The sequence below is a fragment of the Hordeum vulgare genome, chromosome 2H (assembly GCF_904849725.1).
Source record: "Hordeum vulgare subsp. vulgare chromosome 2H, MorexV3_pseudomolecules_assembly, whole genome shotgun sequence".
Lineage (NCBI taxonomy): Eukaryota > Viridiplantae > Streptophyta > Magnoliopsida > Poales > Poaceae > Hordeum > Hordeum vulgare.
In genome coordinates, this window is record NC_058519.1 from 312371584 (window position 1) to 312387386 (window position 15803).

At 45.0% G+C, this 15803-nt stretch overlaps 1 pseudogene; it reads left to right on the forward strand.

Annotated features, from left to right (window-relative positions):
* The first annotated feature begins 287 nt into the window (after positions 1-287).
* LOC123426766 overlaps positions 288-15803 on the forward strand; it is a 72132-nt pseudogene continuing 56616 nt past the window's right edge.

Sequence of the window (15803 nt, forward strand, 5' to 3'; positions counted from 1 at the left end):
AGTACGGCCGGCTTGGCGATAGCCGGCCCCATCGAGTCAAATGCACGGTTGGCTGGCGGTAGCCGGCCCCTTCCACCAGCGCCTCTCCAATGGTCGGGCGCGGTACGGCCAGCCGGGTAGCCGGTCGCCAGCCGGACGGTCTGCCCCTTCCCATTAGGTTGTACAGTAGTACTCCGACAAGACAACTCCCGATCCCCGACGTGGCAACAGTGCTCCCTGATGCGAGCTAGGGCCGTAGCGGGATGATGGCACCGTCAGCATGGCTACAGGGGGCCTAGACGACACTGATGCCGACTAGACGGTGCGGCCCTGTAGCCATCATCACCCCGTGCACGTGCCCTAACAACCCGGCGTATCGGCCGCTAGTTGCACGGGTCGGCGGGCTCCACGACAAGACTCGGCACCCGGTGGGCGCCCCGGCTGGCCTGAGGCTGGTAGCCGGGTCCCACCGGCAATCTTATCCTCAATACTGTACTAGCTGGGGCTGCACTATAAAGCCCCCTCCAGCCCACAAGAGAGGGGCTGGCTCTCTTTGCATTAGCACACACACACACACCATTCCCATCCATGTAGCACACAAGAGAGGTACCGAGATAGCGGGCCAGAGCCTATATCCTCCCTCAGATATAGCTCTAGGAGCTCCATTGTATTGTGATCTCATATAGTCACACAGGCAGGACTAGGGGTATTACCTCACCGGAGGGCCCCAAACCTGGGTACACCGGCATCATGTGTCTTTCGCCTAAACCCGTTCCCCAACGTTATCGGCGCCCATCGACCGCAATTCATGAGTTAAGCCACCCTATGGCATGTGTCCCAGAAATACCACGACAGGCATGGTATTCCATTCAAAAGTGTTCCAGGGCTTCTGAGCAGTCTTCTTGAAATTGCGCTTGGGAGATTAAGAACCCTCGGGGACATTTGATGAGCGAGGACGCTTGGAGTTAGCATCCCAAGGTGGGTTAGAGCGCCTCGAGCCACCACCTATGACATGCAAAAAGTAAACACAACACAAAGAAAACAAGAAGTCAAGGCAACGATCAAGGAGCAACAGAAAATCCCACAAAAAAAGAGTACAATGTGTGTGCTTAAGGAGGGGCGGTAGTACCACCGCTGGAGCAGTAGTAAAATTTTACTACCGCTTCGTCAGCGGTAGTACCGCTCTAAGAGCGGTAGTACCGCTGCTCGAGCGGTAGTAAAACTTTACTACCGCTCTAACAACGATAGTACAGCTCCACAACGGTAGTGCTACTCTAGGAGGAGCGGTAGTATCGCATGGGACGCAGAGTGCCAGATCTGATAGTTCCATGAAACAAAAACTCCACAATCCTTCTAACAAAAACTCAGATTTGGTACTACTAGGGACCCCAACACACAAGGCACCCTATTACATGAAAAACTTACCACCCAAGAGCTCCCCAATCCTTCTAGGAAGATGATATGGTGCCATGAAGGAAAGAACACATACTTGCCCCTAACACTAAATGCAACGAAAACTAAGCAAAAACGGAAGGAACGAGGGGCAGTAACGAGGTACATGGCACGAGGGAGATGATCCCACAAAACGGAATCGAAGACGGGTGGCTGGAGTTGGAGATACGGCGAGTCCCTTGGGCAGCAACTTGACATAGGAGAGAGAACAAAAGAGGAAGGGCACGAGATGAATGGGTAAGGGGGAAAAGAACTGCCCCTGGCCCTAAAATAACCTCTAAGGTCGTGGCGGCGCGGTAGTACCACTTGGCCAGCGGTAGTACCGCTCGCCCACCGGTTGTAAAAATTTACTACCGTGCTGGGGTCGGTAGTACCGCTCGCCCAGCGGTAGTAAAATTTTACTACCGTGTTGTGGGCGGTAGTACAGTGCCCCTGTTGTCAAAACAACTTGAAAAACATACTCTACCCTCCTCGATAATGAAATGGACTTTAAGTATGCCACTGATCAAGGAAAACCATAGAAAAACCGAAACAAGTTTAAAAAGAGACACATACACACTTGGAACACAGAACCGAAACTTTTGATGAAGAGAGGGCGGTGGCCGAAGCCACGAACATTTGAGAGAAATGGTATGACACCACGAAGAATTATCCTTGGGTTCATGACCACATCTCGTCTTTGAAGCACAAGTGCCATCAACAATGGCTAATGTGAAATACTTGATCATTTTATGTATAATAGGGGGAGGAGAAGTTCATTGAGAGAACAACACTCCCCCTATATGCATGCCTACACCTAGACACAAATATAATGATGAGTGAGGTGTGGTGTGCCTGGTTTCAATCTACATTACTTGAATCAATGATATTTAGCTCATGCCTTAACTCACGAAACCTTGCTTCATCTAGAGGTTTGGTGAAAATAGCTGCAAGTTTCTCTTCAGTGTTTATGAAGAGGACCTCAATATCTCCTTTCTTGATATGATCTTGAATGAAATGATGACGTATATCAATATGCTTGGTCTTGCTATGTTGCACCAGATTAAGAGATATCTTGATGGCACTCTCATTGTCACACAGAAGAGGCACTTTGTCACAAGTGATACTGTAATCCTTTAAAATTTGCCTCATCCATAATAATTGAGCACAACAACTTGCGGCAGCTACGTACTCAGCCTCGGTGGAAGAAAGTGACACACAATTTTGTTTCTTTGAAGAACAACTTACCAAACAGCGACCAAAGAATTGGCATCCTCCAGAGGTTGACTTCCTTCCAACACAGTCGCCAGCCCAATCTGAGTCAGAGTAACCTAGTAAAATAAAGCTTGCTCATTTGGGGTACCATAAGCCAAAGTTTGGGGTATGAGCCAAATATTGAAAGATTCGTTTGACTGGCGCATAGTGGCTTTCCTTTGGTGCAGATTGAAACCGTGCACAGATTCCCACACTCAGCATGATATCGGGTCTAGATGCACGAAGAGAAAGCAAGGATCCAATCATGGAGCGATATACCTTTTGATCCACGGCTTTACCATTGAGATCACTGTCAAGCTTGCATTTGGTCGCCATGGGAAATTTCACTAGCTTCACGTCCTCGAGCTCGAACCTCTTGAGCATGTCTTGAGTGTACTTGGCTTGTTTGATGAAGGTTCCTTATCTTCCTTGTTTGATTTCAAACCCAAGAAAGAACTTCAACTCTCCCATCATCGACATCTCAAACTTCTTGGTCATTAGTGCAGCAAACTATTCATTGAAAGATTTGTTAGGAGAACCAAATATAATATCATCAACATATAGTTGGCATAAGAACAAATCCCCTTTGACCTTCTTGGTAAAAAGAGTGGGATCAATTTTCCCAATCTCGAACCCACGATGTTGCAACAACTCAATAAGGTACTCGTACCACACACGTGGGGCTTGTTTAAGACTGTAGAGTGCCTACCTTAGTTTGTATACATGAGTGGGGAACTTGGGATCCTCGAATCCCGGGGGTTGTTTAACATATAGAAACTCATTTAATGGACCATTAAGAAAAACACTCTTCACATCCATTTGCTGCAATTTAAAGTCATGATGATAAGCAAAAGCAAGTAACATGCGAATAGATTCAAGACGAGTGAAAGGAGCAAAGGTTTCACCGTAGTCGATACCCTCGACTTGGGAGTAGACTTGCGCCACCAGTCTTGCCTTGTTTCGAATGAGAACACCATTACCATCTTGCTTGTTCTTGAAGATCCATTTGGTTCCAATGACATTATGTTCCTCTGTTGGCCTTGGCACTAATTCCTAAACTTGATTGCGCTCAAAGTTGTTAAGTCCATCTTGCATAGCTTCGAGCCAATCCTCATCATCGAGTGCATCATGTACCTTTTGGGGTTCAACACACAAAATAAACGCGTGATGCATACAAAAGTTTGATAATTGTTGACGAGTGGTTACCCATCTATTGAAGTTGCCAAGCATATTCTTGAAGATATGTTGTTGAACTCGGAGCCTGTTGGCTATCCTGGCAGCACGACGCTTCATGAATTCCCTACTTGATAATTTAGGGGTTTCTGCTTGACCACTTTGGGCACCGTCTTGAGCTTTCTCACTAGATTTCCCTTGATCTTGTGGTTGGACTTGATCTTGGGATTCCACTTGATCTTGAGCAGGATCGGAATCTGGAGCATGATTGTCAGGACCCCGATCCTAAGCCATAGGAATCCAGCCTGTAACACATCGCATCTATTTGCGGTCTCAGGCACGGTTAACCCCACGGCTGCCACCTTACCTTAGCGGGGACCGTTTGTGCCTTTTGTCTCACATATGCAATTGTGTCGCTAGCATTCCAATGTCAAAGAACCCGGGTCGACATAACTAGTCCTAAACTCAAGTGGCTCAGCAGTACAGAGACAGACATACATAACCCAGCAAAGCAGGTGTCGGTCATCAGCGAGTGTAGACGAGTCGTAGCAAGCTACAAGGACTCCATTACACCGTGTGACATTTCCTCATAGGGACAAACACATCAACTAAGAAGGATACATGCTGGTCAACCAATGTGTCCGGAGTAGTAGCGAATTACCAAGGCTCGGTGGAAGCACAAAGGGGCATTTCTCTATATAGAGAGCTACTAAGGGCATACGACTAGGTGTCAAACCCCATACATATCACAACACATCACACGTACACATGATATACTCGATATGCATAGATACAACAATGGCATCACAACATAACCATACAACATCATAACATTTATTTAGAAGACTTGGAAGAGCCTTGCATAATAAGTTCATACAGGTAGGGGTCACATGACCCGACACTCAAGTCATACAAACAAAGTCATACAAGCCATGCGGAAGCATTAAAGCTGTCTAAGTACAAACAGATGAAAGGAAAATGCATATAGCCTGACTATCTACAGATCCCTTCTGAAAGGGCCAGGTCGTAGCTGGGACAACAACTTCTCGGCATCATCGGCGTCTAGGTAGAACCCACCTGATGGCTCGTGGGTGTCTTCTGCAACATTAATTAAGAAAAAATGAGTACAAAGGTACTCAGCAAGACTTTAGAACAGATCTATCTACTCATGCACATGTATCTATTAAGGGGGTTGTGGGGTTTCATTCAGCAAGCCAGCTTTGACTCTTGGCTAGCCTATACTACAACTTTAAATAATTTTAAACAACTTTGATAAGTCGTACGAGTCCACTACAACCACAACAATACACTATCATGGTGTGGGGACCCCGACTTACGAGTCGAGATCGCCGTGCTCAGTGATCCCGGAGATCAATGCTCATCGAACACAGATACCGAATAAAAGAGTCTTACATCCATACATACCGTTTGATACAGTAAATGACCTCCTCGGTCTAGTCTTACATACATAGGGCCTTAAAGGCCAACACTCCAAACTGGACCAATAGCGGAATTATTGGTTTAAAGCGTGAACCCATGCCATCAGCCTTAACCTACAGGCATTCTGATTGGGAAGCGTCCTAGCTCGCAAGAACGTCACTGAGCTAATCTTCTCCCTATCCTATTCTTTCTTACCTGGTCAATGAAATAACCAGTGGCAAGCCAATGAGTACTTTGAATGTACTCGCAAACAGCCCATGATATAAGCAACGAAAGTGAAGGATAACAATATCATGCATCTTTAGTGTAACTCATCTTGGTGGAATGATCATGATTATGCATCAAGTCAAAGAATTACTTTTGAAGAACAGGTTACAGATATCAATATATCTGTCGAGGGCTGAATCATCTGGGTTCACCCTATATGCCAAGTCACCGAACTTGCTCATATCATTACTGTCATAACAAAACCTTTTCCAACACCACACACACTCACACTTGGCTTATGCGGAAATAACTGGACGTAGTTTAAGCAGGATAACCCAACTATCCTTGACCGTCGACATGGCTATTCGAATAGATTACACTCTGCAGAGGTAGTACGCTGGACCCACGAGATCCAGGAAACTTCCGTGTCATCCACGACTCGTGGTATATAACATACCCAAGGTAAGTACCCGATCAATGCCTTTCCCCTGACGATACTAGACAAAGAGGTCCACTCGATTGGTACCCAGCCCACATGTTGTACGTCTTACGAGCACCAACTCTGGACAGTACCAACCATGCGGGGACCAACGGTGTGACTCGAACTCATAAAAATGGCATAGTCGTCCTACCTGGCACGACCCCATCACGAGAGTGACCACACATCACTCCCGCCACTAGTAATGTGGCTCTTTGCTAGCACCGACCAGAGTAATTAACATAGCCCCGTCCCACAAGGGGTAACGTGGTCGTATTGGTAAGGTTGGGACGGTTGACACATCATAAATCTAATCCCATTTACGAAACCATACTCACACAAATAGGGGGTGCATCACTTCACCGAAAGTGACAACCTAACTCATCGTCACCCTCGGGCATTAGTGGCACCCGACGAGGTTTTAGTAAACTCTTTCTTTATGTCAACAACATGCTCATGATAATACTACCTCCATCTTTACTTGTCAACATGATATTAGCAGGACCCTCCAGGGGTAGGGTCAAGCTCAATGCATGTGCTCTGGGGAGCCTTCCGTAAAATCATATCAAATGATTACCGGCACTCATGATCATATGCAACGGGAATACTTGCTATTTTAACATGCAAAGTAACATATGCTCAGTCATGGTCAAAGGCATGCTTGCCTTACTCACGTAAGTCCTTGGGGTCTTCGAGGTCTTGTGCTCCAACTCCGAATACTCCGTCTACCCGTCAACTGAAGCTTTCCATAGGAGATTTGAATCATCAAGGATTTTCAAATGGATGGAAAGAGGAATAGGTGATTATTGAAGAAGCCTACAAAAATCATTCTCTTAAAAATAAGTGGAGGGACTCAATAAACAGAGCATGATTTTAGAAGTATTTTGGAAGTTGATTTACTAGATTTGGAGTTTATATGAATATTCTAGGATTTTCTAATGTGGAATAAATAGCAATAGGAAGCTATTTATTTTATACAACAGAACAAAGCCTGAATAAAATATTGACCAAGGTTCTAAAAATAGGGAATGATTTTAGAAGGCCCTAGGAATTGGAATCACTCCATTTGGAGTTGATTTGGAACCTATAGGAATTTTGAAAGGTGGGACATTTATATCCAGATTTGGATTTTGAGTAATAGAACTACAGAAAATCTTCTTGGTAAAATGTACAAAGCACATATGTGGATAGCGCTTGAATTTAGGAACCTGTAGAAATTTGAATCAAGCAATTTGGAGTTAGTATGATTTTTCTAAGTATTTTTGAATATCCTCCTAAAAGAATAATCTAAAAAGGGAATCCCTACCAGAGGTTAACCTGCGCCTAGAGTGGCAGATTGGCAGATGGGCCGGCCCAATGGCTCCAGCCGCGAGCAACCGGCCACGTTGGACGCGTACTTCTGGGAATGCGCCACCGCACGAGGGAAACGCCCACCAGACGGGGCACGACCACTTATTCCAGCTGGGCTGGCTGGAGTGGCTGATCAGGGGGCCTCGCCTACAGGGTCGTCCCCTTCCTCTCGCCGGCAGGGGGGAGTAGCGGGGATGGAGGTTGCCGCGCGGGCGCCGTGTCTCGGGCCACCCTCTGCCTAGGTGAGAGCGCCGGCGGGTTCAGGAGGCCGCGCGACCCCCATTCCCATACATCGCGCCCGCGAAGGGGCTGCAAAGGGGAGCCAGCGGCGCATCCGCGGGAGGCGACGACCTCTCCAGTTTCGGCACCAGCAGCGAAGGGAGGGAACGGGAGGTGCTCGGGAGGAGCAGAGCCAGCTAGGAGGAGCCCAGGGGAAGCTAGAGGCGATGGGAAACCCTCCTGGTTGGCCTGGCTCGAGTGAAGGCCTCCGGTGACCTTCGGTCATGGCTTGGAAGAAGAGGAGGAGGGCTTGGCGAGTGCCGAGGCTCGAATACGGAGCCTGGGATGATCTCCAGTAAGAGGGGGCAAGAGAGACTTGGGAAGAGGGAGATAAGAGAGGAGGAGGAGGGAGGAGAGCTTGGAAGCTCTCGGGTGCACCCGTGGGCATGGGTGCCACACATCCCAGAGGGACCTTGGAAGCTAGCTAGTGGATGGAGATGCTTTGAATGGTCAAAGGAAGACTCCAAGACACACTAGGGCATCTTGGTTCAGCAAGAGATGCAACAAAGTGCAGAGCACCCATATTGCAGTACAGGGTGGCGGTCACCACGGTCACCTGTGCCTACAGGGTCCAAATGACCATTCAAACATGTCTGGGAGGTGGGGCATGCTACCTGGAAGGTGAGTGAGGAATTTGGCTTCAAGTGGAGTTAATTTGAATGGCTGTTGACGGAGGCAAACATTTCAGCAGGAAACTAGAGGTTGATACAAGTGATTTTTACACGCAGACATGGGAGGTGAAACCATGTCCTGGAGCATGTGGTATGGAAGGACTACACATCTGCAAAATTTCATCTCAAGCAAAGAAGTGTAGCTAGCACTAGCTGTACAAAGTTACCTTTCAGCCATAAAATAACTTGAGGATGTGCTGTCCATTTTCTCCACATGATCATGCCATCTCTTGGTTTTAAATGAAGCATTAGCATACTAGAGATGCTCTGGAAAGAATTTGGGGCCTTGGGTTAAGTAGAAATATGGGAAGAGAGGTAAAACAGTGCTGCCAAGGGTGAAAAAGAGAAGTAGTTACAAAGGGTCTCTCTCCAATAATTGACCAGTGGCCATGGGGATGTTACTGGAGGAAACATGTAACTAGATATAGTTGTGCTAGAAAGTTGAGCTCAAGGGTAAAAGTGGAAGGGGAAAAGAAGCCAATTTAGTTAGTGCACACAAGGTGTTTGATCTATGGTTGGTCTACCAGATGGATTCCAATGGCTATGAAACTTAACAGCATCAAATAATAGATGAAAATAAGCTTGCACACCAAATTCGGGATTTGTTGGAGAAGTTTTCCAATGTAGACTTGGAAAACCCTTGAAGTGGGCAGAAATGGCTTTCTCCTTACAATCCTATTCAAATAAATTCCCACAAATCCAATATTTGGTTTAGGGGCATTATTTGAGCATGAAGACATGCACAAAAACTTTGAGGTCAATTGGAGAAACTTTATAATGTAAAGTTTACCAAAGTCAGAAATCAACAGAGAGGGTTTTGAGGGTCTTAGGACACGTTCTTCTATTCTCCTCGATGTACCAATTGGTGTGGATGCCTTATTGGATTATTAGAACATGTGCACCAAATTTGAGCACAATTGGAGACACTTCACAATGTAGAGTTGCTCAAATTTGAATCTGGACAGATAGGGTTTTAGAATAATTAGGGGAGTCAAATCAACTTGGATTGAGTTGAAACTTGGCAAGATAACCAATCTATTCATAGGTGACATGCTGGAATTTTATTGGAATTTATTGAGAATATTTCTTATAGAAATATTTCAAAAGCTTGAAATAGGCAGGAATGGTTTTGGAGGGATTTGACCAATATTTTGAATACGACCATGTGTTGAAACTCATATATATGGAATAAATATATCCACTGAGTTTCCCTAAATTTTCTTAAATATTTTGAAAGCAATAAAAATAACTTCCCTTCATAAGAGACCATTTCTGGCCTCACAGAAAGGCATATAAATAAAATAATAAAATAACTTTTCAAATAATAATATTGTGGTTTTTGGAAGACATTTTGTTAATAGGTTTTCAATAAAATAATTGGTGCAAAAATAAGTTCCCCAATTGAGGACTTGTAGTACAAACTTCACCTAAGGGGTCACAGAGTTCAATTCAAGGAAATTCCTTGTGGTGAAAATAATATTTGGTAAAAATAGATATTGGTCCTAAACACATGGCATGATCATTAGGCAGGGGAACATGGGATGAGGAGGTGAGTTGGAGGATGGCAAGAATTATTGGGGGAGCAATCACATGCATTCAAGCAAGCAGGAAAACAATAGTCAGTTCAAGCATTCACAAAAATGTTAATTGGTCCTAATTTTTTGAAATAAGTTAATTAGTCAGGAGAGCTAAACACAGGGTGTTACACATGGATTCCTTCCCGTCTCCCTACGGGAATGCCATACATGATACTCACACTTATTTTGATACTTTTATGAGTAGCCATTAAAGTTATCTATGAACAACACATGTCTCCAAGAAGTCCATATCCACGGACGCGGCTATTCGAATAGATCATAACCCTGTAGGGGTTTACTTCTTCACACACGCTATCTCCACTAATCGCCATGTGCACTTTACGCACCTTGGCAACCTTCAAGCGGAATCCTAGCGAGGGAGTCGACCACGATCATTAACCACACTAGTACCTAGTCTAGGTTTATCGCCTATTTGAGAGTGCACCCGCACGGAAGTCCGACCGAAGTTTTCGCTACGACCCCAAACGATGTGTGTAGGGTTCCCAAGCCCACCATCCGGGTGCCAATTGGTACACCGTGCCACTACCTACCGCGTCACAACCCACCTCTAAGGTCAGCACTATGCACGGCCTCCAACATGACTACAAACACCAGAAACTACTTGCAACCCGTGGACCGAGTACTAGGCGATTAATAAGCCGAGAGGGGTCGAGTTACTGAAACCCAATGTGTGGTAGTATCTAGTCTTGTATTTCATACACAGAACTCATTTCCTAAGGATGGTTCCAATGAAACAACCCGCCATGTACTCCTACATAGCCTTTCATCGGTACCTTTACCAAATCAGGTTCTACAATTATTATTTTGTCACTAGAACACATTCTTCAATTCCTGTTCATCACCCAGCTGAAACAGTCCTGACAAAACTCTAGGCATAGCAAGCATAGCAGGATAAGGCACATCACGGCTCAAGCAACTACCAGGTATGCTAGGTTGCAAGGTTTAGCTATTTACTGTGACAATGATAGTTCATGCAAAGGAATGGGTTCAGCTACCGAAGTAAAGCATTTGAAATATTTTGTCCTAATTTAACAAGTGAGAGCAGGAGCAAGATCATGTGATTTATCGGGATGATCAAAAATGGTGCTTGCCTTGTAGATTGGCAGAAGGATACACTCCTTCAGACGGGTACTCCTTGGTATCCTGTGGAGCGGAGCCTACCGTAACAAACAGTAAAAATCAATACACATCAAATGCGGCAATATGATGCATGATCATGGTATGACAAGAGTAAGATGGATGAGCTAATGCATCTGCAAATGATTTAGTTTGAAGCTGGTTTGAAACATGGTTCCAAATGTCACTTCAAATAATCATTTCCATAAACTTCTTTTCAATGATTTGACCTGATGCTTAGTATAACATGTTCTATCATGCACGAGAATAGCACCATTGGGTTCTTTGGATTTTGGTGATCATTTTTCATATATAAATTATTTTAATCTGAGTTACAAATTATTTTCTATGAACTTTTGAAGTTTTAAACTTATTTTGGAATTATTTTAAAAAACAAAAATACATTATTGCGCCATGATGACATCATCAAGTCAAAAGTGCGTGGGTCCGGTCGAACTGACCAGTGGGGACCACTGGTCAGTGACCCACGAGGTAATCCCGCGCTGACCAGCCCCTAAGTGGGTTTGACCTGCCTTTAGGGCCCACTGTCAGCGTGTGTCAGGGGCTGGTTAGTGATTAAGTAGTGCGCCACATCATCGCTTGGCGGAACCTCGCCGGAGGCGACCAAACTCACGGTGGTTCATCGCCGGAGTTGCTCTAAAACACGCTACAGAGCTCGGTTGGATGCGCTGGAGACACTCGGACGAGGCCCAGGCTCGACCGCGTAGCACTTGGGGTTCGAGGGGCGTTGGGTCGCCGAAGAAGCACCGGCGACGAGCCATGGCGGCTGCCGGAGCTCGGCCACGGCGGGTGATGGCTGTAGGGCACAAGAAGATAAGGGGAGCGAGGGAAAAGTATGAGGCGCTCACGGTGCTTCTTATGGAGTCGATGGCGAGCTCGGGGAGGCATTGTGATGGCCGGAGTCGCGGGCAACGGCGGCGGTGGTTCTGAAATCCGAGATGGAGAACGAGCTTGAGGACGGGTGAGAGAGGCTAGAGAGGAAGGGAATGGAAGGAGAAATCTTCGGGGCACTTCGTCGCGAAGAGATGGGCTCGGGGACGGCAAGCAGGAGGTGGCCACGCCTCGTGTGCGTGCGCCACGCCCTCGTGCCTACTTGCACGAGATTGAAGAAGGCGGCAAGGCCAGGTGGGCTGGGCCACGTGAGCATCTGGTGGGTGTTTCCCTTTATTTCTTTATTTCTTTTCTGTTTTACAATTCTACCATTTGTTTTATTTATTTTTGGCTCCAAACTATTCAATAAAAATAGTGAATATATTTGTGGGGCCTATTTGGATTATTTACAAGCTCCACAAAATATTTCAACTTTTTATAAGATCCCGCAATACTTATAGCTAATTGTTTGGGTATTATCAGTGGCTTTTGTGGATTATTTAAAATTCCAAAGATGTTTTTAAAATAATATCCACCCCTGTAATATTGTTTCCAATATTTAACAGAAAAAGATGAACATTTTAAGGCCATTTTGGGTTCATTGAATTTTCACATTATTTGAATTGGGGTGAGATGCTAGGGTTTCTTCAATGCCCATTTCAATTTTAACACAAAGATAAAACATGAGGGACAAACTTGCTAAGCAACAAAGAATTATAGGGATGTGACAATGATCTTGGACATCATTTGGTGCGACACCATCTTCATGAGGTTGATCTTGTCATTGATCAGGTTCGACGGGTTGAGGGCCTTCACTTTGTTCTTCGGAAACGTGTGGGTCAAGTGAGGGTGATGGCTCCACTTGATTAGAGCATTGTCCTTCTCCTTCGGTCACAATGGGTTCCTCAATGGGGAGTATTTGACCAATCCCCATTCTTCTTATGGCTTGAGGTAGAATTTCATCACCTATATCACAAAGACCACTTTGCTCCACTTGGGAGCCATTATTTTCATCAAACTCCACGTTACAAGACTCCTCAATGAGTCCGGTGGACATGTTGAGAAGACGGTAAGCATGAGATTTTTTAGCCTCACCAACAAATATGCCCTCTTAAGCTGTAGCTTCAAATTTAGACAAACAAACACTTTTCTTGAGTATGAAACACTTACAACAGAACACCCGGAAGTACTTGAGGTTGGGCTTGTTTGCGGTAAGAATCTCATACGGAGTCCCGTTCAATCATTTGTGGAGGCGATTGGATGCATGACACGAGGTGCTAATGGCTTCAGCCCAAAAGTTGTACGGAGATTTGAATTCCGCCATCATGGTTTTCGCAGCGTCCATCAAGGTCCGGTTCTTCCTTTCCTGCTGAATATTGATGGTTAATCCCCTCATCACTAAGGAACTCATTTCAGGTGTAGGTATTGAACTCAGTGTCGTTGTCAATTCTAATCATCAATATCTTTGCTTCATGTTGACGTTGAGATTCATTAGCAAAGTCGATGACAGTTTGTTGAGTCTCACTCTTCCTCTTGAAGAAATATACCCAAGTGTATCTTGAGTAGTCATCCACAATCACCAAGCAATACTTTCTTGCCCCAAGACTATCAAAAGAGGGAGGTCCAAAGAGATCCATGTGAAGGAGCTCCAAAGGCCTTTTAGAGTAGATGACAGTTGTGGGGCGGTGAGCTATTTCATGAAGCTTTCCTTCAATACAAGCACTGCAAGCATGGTATCTGGCAAAACTCGCATTTGTTAGTCCGCGAACATGGTCCCCTTTGAGGAGACTTTGCACAGATCTCATATTGGCATGGGCTAGTCGGCGATGCCATAGCCAACCCACATCAACCTTAGCCATTAGACAAGTCGCGATCTTAGTATGTCGCTCCGAAAAGTTCACTACATAGAGACCATTCTCGACATGTCCAACAAAGGCTACTTTAAGAGTGTTGCTCCACAAAAGTGCAACGGTATCAAGATTAAAGAATGTGGCAAAGCCCATAGTTGCCAGCTGACGAACGGAAAGCAAAATTGTATGCAAGGGACTCAACAAGCATGACCTTCTCTATATATAAATCTTGAGAGATGACCACCTTACCAAATCCCATTACCTTAGATGTTGAAGCATTAGAAAATTGGACATTGGTGGGCATAGATGGTATTAGATGCACATCCACCACTAAGTCCTTGTTCCCGGTCATATGATTTGTTGCTCCACTAACGAGCAACCATGATACTCCACCAGAAGCAAACTCCTACAAGAGATCAATGCTTGGTTTTAGGTACCCATTTTTGAATGGGTCCTTTGATGTTAGAAACAAGGGTCTTAGGAACCCAAATAGCCCACTCAATGTACTCATAAAAAGAACCAACAAATTTTTCATAAACATGCCATCACTAGCACGGCATAAAATATAAGAGGGGTTAAAATCGCCAGCAGTGTCAGTGGGAGTGGTTTTTCCCTTCTTGACATTGTCACCCCCTTCCTAGTTCTTCATCTTCTTATGAGTACTATTACCCTCTTTGACAAAGATGTCCTGGAGAGAGGAAGGTGGCTTGGTCTTGTTTTTCTTTTTCTTCTTAGACTTGGTTGCAAACCCAAGTCCTTTCTTTCCTGCAACTTCCTTTTGATTACTCAAAAGATCATTTAGATTTTTCTCGCCTTGGATGCACATAACAAGGCCCTTTTCAAACTGTTCTTTCAACTTGGCATTCTCCTCCACAAGATGCACATGCTGACAACAAGGGTTAGTAGCACAAGCATTATCAATTAAAACAAAAGGAGGACAAGTAGAAATCTCCTTGGTTAGTTTTACTTGGATTTCATCATGAGACTCCTTAAGGGAGGAATGAGCACTTTTTCAAGACCTTGTGGGACTTGTCAAGTATTTCAAATTCTTCCTTGAGTCTATCATGGCCAACTCTAAGTGCAACTTTATCGGATTTAAGAACATGAGTAAGAACACTAGCATGATCAAGATCCTTTTGTAATTTAGCATGATCAATGTTGTGTGACTCATCAAGAGTCAAATGAAGACCACGCTCTTCTTCTAGAGCAATGGATAGTTTTGGTATCTCATCAGCGTAATCACGACTATTTTCTTGCATCTTGGAGATAGTATCCTCATGAGTCTCAATGAGATCATTGGCATCTCCAAGTTGTTCCAAAAGAGCAAGAAAGTGACTTTTTGTTTCACCTTTGATCTTACACAAGAATTTATCAAATTCATTTTCATCAAGTTCCACTACCTCACTATTATCAACACAGTCTAACAAAGAAGGAGAGGTAGTGAGAGTGGTCTTTATGCTAGGGGTTTCCCTATTGATGCCTTTGGCCATGAGGCACTTGGCGATACTGTTCTCATTGGTGTCGTCGAAAAGAGATACCTTGGGGGAGGAAGTGGCAATGGTGATGGTGGCCGATGCCATCCCCTCACGGCCTATATCATCTTCGTCATGATCGCATGTGTACTCTTCATGGGCCACTAAGCACCTTGGATGAGCCTTCTTGATGAAGGTGTTCTTGCTAGGGAAGGACTTGGGCCTATCCTTGCGAATGAGCTTGCCCCCGTTGTCTTCCCTCTTCTCATAAGGACAATGTACAACAAAGTGACTCACATTGCCGCACTTGTAGCATGTACGTACTCGTTGTTTGTTCTTGGACCCACTTGAGTTGTCCTTGGAGAAGTTGGGTCTTGAGTTTCTTTTGTTTCCCCAAAACTGCCTTGAAGCAAGAGCCATGTGCTCATGATAAGCGTATTTTGTGTATTCGGGGAAGCCATCTTCTTCCTCTTCTTCTTCATCAACAATGGCCTTGGTCTATAAGACAAGGTTGGGAGATGCTATTTTTGACCGAACACGAGCAAGTGCATTGTCGGCGGTCTTGTTCATAATATCCATAGCAATGAACTCATCCAACACTTCGCCTGAGATCA